The sequence below is a fragment of the Hibiscus syriacus genome, unplaced genomic scaffold (assembly GCF_006381635.1).
Source record: "Hibiscus syriacus cultivar Baekdansim isolate YM2019G1 unplaced genomic scaffold, ASM638163v2 tig00110482_pilon, whole genome shotgun sequence".
In the NCBI taxonomy this organism is placed as follows: domain Eukaryota; kingdom Viridiplantae; phylum Streptophyta; class Magnoliopsida; order Malvales; family Malvaceae; genus Hibiscus; species Hibiscus syriacus.
In genome coordinates, this window is record NW_024062758.1 from 4,787,882 (window position 1) to 4,794,895 (window position 7,014).

The window sequence follows — 7,014 nt, forward strand, 5'->3', positions numbered from 1 at the left end:
AAATACATTCATATGTTCATCTTTTTATATTTAATTAAATTTTGTATTTACTAGCCACTAAAATTCATGTCATTTATTTAAGTATATTTATAAATAAAATAAACTTCACTAATAGCGTATAAATAAATTTCCTTCTTTCATAACATTAATATTTTAGTTACAACAAAAAAAATCTTGATCTTTATTTTCGTATTTAATCAAAGTTGGAGATTCATGTGGGTGTTATCCTCATTATTTGTATTAAAAGTATATATATTATTTTAATTCAAACGAAGAAAATAACAAATGGACAAAGTCACCTTTCTTGACTCAAATAAAAAAAAGAGTATGTATAAGAGTTTGCTATAACAATATATATACATATATACATATATACATATATATATATATATATATATATATATATATATATATATATATTTATAGTATAGTTTCCTTATACATATTTCTAAATTACATATGCTAGCCATGAATTAAAATATTTAAGTGGTTAAAGGAATAGTTGTTATTTCTAAACATCTTAGATTTAAATACATCGCATGTCAAAAGTGTTTGATCGTTCATTGTTAAATAAATTAATAATTTTTTAAACATATATTGTTTTGTAATCACTCTTAAATTAATAAAAATATATATTTATATTGTAGAAACATCACCTTATTTCGAAACCCTTATTATTTTATGAAAATTGTGTTTTCTCTTCTAAACTATTATTCCAATTAATTTATCTATTTAATTATGATCATTATAAGTATATTTAATATTTATATAATTATAATTATAATCAATTATTATAATATATAAATGAAAGAATAGTTATACCAACAACCAGTTGGTTTAGTGAGTTGAGACACTAAATCCCTTAAGTAAGATCAGAGGTTCAGATACTGACGATTGCAAATTGAGCAAATTGAGTTGGAAGAGTCGCCCTTGTCTCTGCACTACTCAATCCATATTAGTCGATTAATAGATCGGATACCGATAGGTATAAAAAATAAAAGAATAATTAAAATTAAAATATTCCTATTAATACGGTGATAATAAAATTATAATTTAATTACTTTATATACACAAAACCAAAAAATAAGAAGAGACAAAAGGAATTAACAAAGCGATCATTATAATTTAATGGGAAGCAAGCAAGTTGGACATGTAAGGGGCGATGTAGACATCACAATCATTAAACAAAAAATTTTAATTTAGAGACATGTTATAAAAATAGACTTTCCAGAATATTTAGTTTGTTCAAGGTTCTTTTGTCCTATTAAGGATGTGCATGCGACTCGAATTTAACAGGTTTCGATTCGATTTGATGTTTAGATTCGAGTCGGATTTTTTAAATGTGATATTCGGGTCGAGTTGGATTTGGGTTTAGGGTAAAAGTAGTCAACCCGACCTGAAAAATATATAATTTTACCTTATATATTTAAGAATAATTACAATAATATCTCTCTATATATTATTTTTTTCCAATTAAGTCATTGTTTTAATTGAATAAAAATAATATTTTTTATTATTTCTGATCAGGTCGGATTGGATTTTTAAATTATATATCGGGTCGAGTTCAGATCAAGTGAAATCTTGTTTTGGTCGGATCAGATATCGGGTGGAGTGTTCCTTGTTCTCGGATCGAGTCGGATAGACCAAAAATATGACCGAACCCGACCCAAACCCATCCCTAATCCCAAGCCCTCCCTAATCCTATCATTCTTTTTAGTTTATATTCTAAAACCATCATAAAAACGCAAAGGTAAAAATCCACTTATCATCTAATCACAATGTCCTTTTCAATCTCTGGTCCATACACACATAAGCATTTGGTGTATAAAAAGTCTATAAATTCATATACTATCAATAAATTTTATCATAATAGTCATTAATAATTAATAAATGATTTTAAATAGTTATAATTATATATTTTTTATTATCAAATGGTGTTTTGTGATTTGTTGGTGGTATGAATTAATTTATTTAAGGGTCGAGTTGTTTATTTAAATTTTATTCAAAACCTAAGAATATTCAAATAAAAATATTAGATCTAAAATTAGATATGTTCTAAATATTAATCAAATTTGAATTCTAATATTTAAGCTCCGAAATTATTTTCTAAGTTTATAATATACACATTGTATATTTTTAATTTATATATTATATAAAATTTAATTTTATAATAATATTTGAATTGATCAAGTGATCTTAATAATAAGAGAATAATTTTTTTTTACAGAAAACCGCTAGTTTTATTAAAATTATAAAATATCCAGAATTTCAATGAAGATTTACAAGTATAACGTAAACGTAAACAAAATTATAATTAGAATATTTTTTTATAATCATTGACACAAAAACTAGTCACCTAGATCACACAATGACCAAATAAGGAAAAAGGTTAAAAATCTAACAAAAAAGCTCGAATAAAATAAAGATACGAATAAATCTGAATGCATCAGCAAACGAACTACAAAAAGGAGATGAAGTTACTGAAGGCCACCGACAAATCGCATTTAAGAATCAAGCGACGTGAAAAAACTATCTACAAATACAAAAATGCGTATCCAAATCAATCCGATGATCCAAGCAAAGAAGATCATCATGGTAAAAAATAAGTGTCATCTTGATCAGTCGTGTCAATGTCAAATCAAACCCTGAGAAAAAAGATAAACTAAAACAACGGTAAAAAACAGTAAGCTACCAAAAGAAAAAGAAAAACGTATTATAAAGGCGGAGAACCATGTCATAAAGACATAATTATTCTTATTAAAAAACTAAAAAAGAAAAAGAAAAAGATAATGACGGGTAACGACCAACATCAAAATCGGTGCCGCAGTCGGGTAAGTAAAATTAAAGAAGAAAAAAATTAGATTGATCAATAAAATTGACACAAGTTGCAAAGAAAAAAAAGGGAGAGAAAATTAAGGATAAGAGAATAATATTATTTTTAAAAGATTCAAATTGAAATAATTATATTCTAGAATACTATGTTTCAATTATAATATATATATATATATATATATATATATATAAATTTGATAAAATAAAATATTAATATTATATATAAACTCGATCCAATTCAGTCTTAAGTTATAGACCCAAAACATACTAAAAGTAATAATAATAATTACATATAAAATATTGCTGAAGGTGGGACACAAAACAAAAAAATACAGCGGCCTTAGACAGTCCCACAAACCGCCCCAGCAAGGCAGCAACGCCCACTTACTTGGTTTACACTATTTTTGCTAGCTAAAGCAAGCCCCACACCTCCCTTTTCAGATATATATCACTCTTTCTTGGTTCACATTGATCACACCAATCAGGGATGGGTCTAGGAGTTGGTCGCACCATTATAATTTTTAAATTCTTTTATATCTTAATTTTTTTTTACATTTTTATTGATTATTCAATTTTATATCCTTTTAAAATTATATAATTTCATATTCCCTAAAATTTTTAATTTAACTTCTTAAATTCAACTTTTTGACATAAATTTTTACATCAGTCTCTAATTTCAATCCTTTTCGTGCCCCATCGTTCTTCATTTGCTCCCTTATATATATTAAAGAAATAAATATTTTGATAACCAATTATCTCAAGATGTTTATAAATTTATAGTTTTAAAATGCAGAAACAGATTACAATTGTTACAAAAAAATTCATTATATAAACTAATTGAATTAAAATTTTAAGTTAAACTAATATTCACATTGATTTAAAATTCTCCAAGAAATTGTTTGGGGAAGAGTTTTACTGTTGAATGTGGTGGGATTAATGGGTAGTCTTGTGGAATGTACTCTAATGATAGAGTCGGGCCACCATCTAAGCAATACATAACCGGCCAGACCGCAATGAAAATGACTTATTGACTTGCCTTCACCAACTTTTATCTTAGTTTAAAGCTTTACATGTAACTTAGATTAACCTAAGAAAAATCATTAATGTATGTTTCAATTGAGCTCGCACTTCACAATTTGTAGTCAATACTAATCAACTAACCCAGGGTCTCATTGGCATGTTTAAATTCAAATTTAAATTCAAATTTAAATAATAATAGAGACTCGTATTACCATGTTTGAATTACTCAATTAAATTCAAATTTAAAATAAAATGGTCAAGTTGCAGTACTACTAGTACTAGTACTGTGTGAACGAATAAGTCGAAGAGGCAAGCAGCCAAATAATAATAAAGAAAGAAGAGTCGATCAACGAATCATAATGTCTCTCATGAAGATGTGTGCATAATATACATGAGATGAAAATAGGGCATACAGGCAGATAGGGTCACTACGATTTCCATAATAATACTGTAATCTTCAACAGAAGATTGGGCCGCTCTACTTTCCTCTCGAAACAGTTTCGTTATTCGGACTATGGACACGGGACCCACCACTCGCATCAAATAACCGCTCTGGCTGAACCGGACTGTGCTTCAAATTGGTTTTCACTCTGCCCTTTAAAATTTTAAAAAGTTTTAAATGTACATATATTCATGAACATCATATATGAATGCAAGATTTATATAAAATATAACGAATTTATAAAATTTAAAAAAAAATTAATTAAAAAAATATTTAAATTATATAAAAATTTAAAATTTTCAAGTATCCACCTATCCCGTCAAATCTATGCTAAAGATGTATACTCCAAATTAGTCCATTAGAGACAAGGTTGTTTGTTTGTTTTGTTGAGGAGCCTAGTAGAGAAACGTCAGAAAAAGTGTTTAAGTTGCATCACCATCATAACACTTTGTCGTTTATGTCGTCGTAGATATCAAGTTTTTGCCCCAAAATAAATGATGTGCATCCCAAGTCGCGAGTTCATGACTTCATCATCTTATCTAATGAATACAGTAAAAACATGATATAATAGGATCTTTTGTATCCTTGCCCATTTTATCAAGATTAATATTTAATCAATATATCATATTTAACAATTTATATATATATATATTATATTCTCAATAATAAAACATTTGTTCAGCAAAACATATATTTCTTTAATGGTAATAGAGGATGTCTTATTTCTTTTTATTAAATTAAAATGATTACAAAATAATATATATTTTAAATCATTTAATAATTAACACTTAATTACTTCTATTGCAATCATTGAAGTAATTTAGTTCATGCATACTTCATTTTATTTATGGTTTCACAAAGAACAGTTAATATAAAAGGAATATAGGTAGGTGGAAGGTCCAAATTAGTCAGCGAAGGAGGCTTGGGAGCCTTAAATTTAATGTTAACAGAATCTATCACAAGATATCCTTTGCTAACTCTTTCACAACACCATCAATCACGATTATCACTTCCTTCTAACATTTGCCATTAGGGATGGCAAACAAACTCGAATTCAATGGGGAAAATCGAAAATCGAATTAAACAGGAACGGGGACAGAAAAAAATCGTTTATGCTAAACGGGGACGGGAACGGGTTTGGTAATCCCCGCCCCGATTACCCGATACCCGACCCGATAAATATTAAAAATAATTATTATATATATATAATATTAATAAATTTAATTTAAATTAAAAAATATATATAATATTTATATATTTAATTTTTTATATATATATATACCCGGCTCGATACCCATTTAAATAACCGTTTATGCTAAACGGGGATACCCGTTTCCCCGCGGTTTTTCCTGATTACCCGATGAGGATCCCCGTTTAAATCCCCGTGATTTTTTAAACAAGGACGGGTATGATTTTTTTAAACGGGGACGGGGGACCAATACCCGACCGTTGCCATCCCTATTTGCCATCCATAATAAGTGGGTAACCTACTTTTCTCTAATTTTCTGTAGTTTTTTCAAAAATCAAGATTTTGTATCCTTTCTCTTAAAGCTTCCTTTTCTTTGACAATTAAAGTGATTAATATGATTTTAATTTAAACTAGTTCAAATGAATAGTTAATGAATATGATAGAAAAGGATTAATTTGATTAAAAAAATTAAAAGAAAGTGTTCTTAGGATTTTAAAGATCATTTAAATTACTTATCATCATAATCAACGATTACAATATACAATTAGATTAATAACTAAAATATAATAGGATAAAAACTAGGACAAATCTATATAAAATCAACGCACAATTAATCTTAAACTAAGATTTTATTGAGATAATTGCTACGACTAAGTTCAGAATTTATAATGATATGATAATTAAATAGAAAATTAATTATCTGAGAAATCGAATCCAGTAAGGAAATAAATTATTCTGTGATAAATAGGGTAAATAAACCATTTTCCAATTGAAATGATAAGTAAAGCCAAAATTAACTAATTGTTAATTAATCAACTACGGAAGAGAAATGCAAACAATGGGAAAAAAGCGACTAATTATTTTATGTGTGGTGCAAATATATATCATTAAGTTTGAAGTTAGAAGAGGAGTCCATGAATGACTATTATATATATTGCATGACAATCAAGACGATATATCGCATCAGATTGCCATGATTTTATCAGATTAGGGTCATGATTCCTGTGGTTGACGATACGGGACCCATCTTAGAGAATGTTGCTTAATCGGCAAATTTAATTTATAAGAAATTGTAACCCTTGGAATTAATTAATTAATTAATTAACTAGAGTTAATTTTTTAGCATACAAAATTAACACCTTTTTGTTAAAATTAAAGAAATATTATAGACGGAATCTTTGAAAAAAAATAGAAAAAAATAAAGGTAATTGATAATTATTTTAGGATTTGTTACACTACACTTGAAATTTGTCATGTAAAAGTGACGAATTAGATACAATTTTGATTCATTTCATATGATAAATTATATTTTTAAAATATATTTTATGATACTCATCACCTCCACATAACGAATTTTACATAGATTATAACAAATAACTTAGATCCTAGAATAAATTTAAAAACACCCTGTTTTACTAATCGGTTATTCCCCCTACGTTATTTATCTAAATTGCCCTTCTTTGTGGTGTGGAATAATAAATAATGTAGGAGAATAATTGTACGAAATGATATTATTCTGGGTGATGTTTAC